Here is a 229-nt window from a genome sequence, read left to right as displayed (position 1 = left end):
GGCAGCAGAGAACTTGTCGACGCTGTGTTGCATGTCGGAGGCAGCATTGAGAGTGCAGTCATCAGCAAACAGGAAGTCGTTGACGGTGTCTGTCCTCATCTTGGTTTTTGCTTGTAGCCTCCTGAGGTTGAAGAGTGAGCCATCTGTGCGGTACATGATGCCAATGCCAACGTCAGCGTCTCTGAAGGCATCTGTCAGCATGGCTGAAAACATGAGACTGAACAGGGTG

This window comes from Babylonia areolata, chromosome 3 (genome assembly GCF_041734735.1).
Source record: "Babylonia areolata isolate BAREFJ2019XMU chromosome 3, ASM4173473v1, whole genome shotgun sequence".
Lineage (NCBI taxonomy): Eukaryota > Metazoa > Mollusca > Gastropoda > Neogastropoda > Buccinidae > Babylonia > Babylonia areolata.
Note: the sequence above shows the minus strand (reverse complement) of the source record.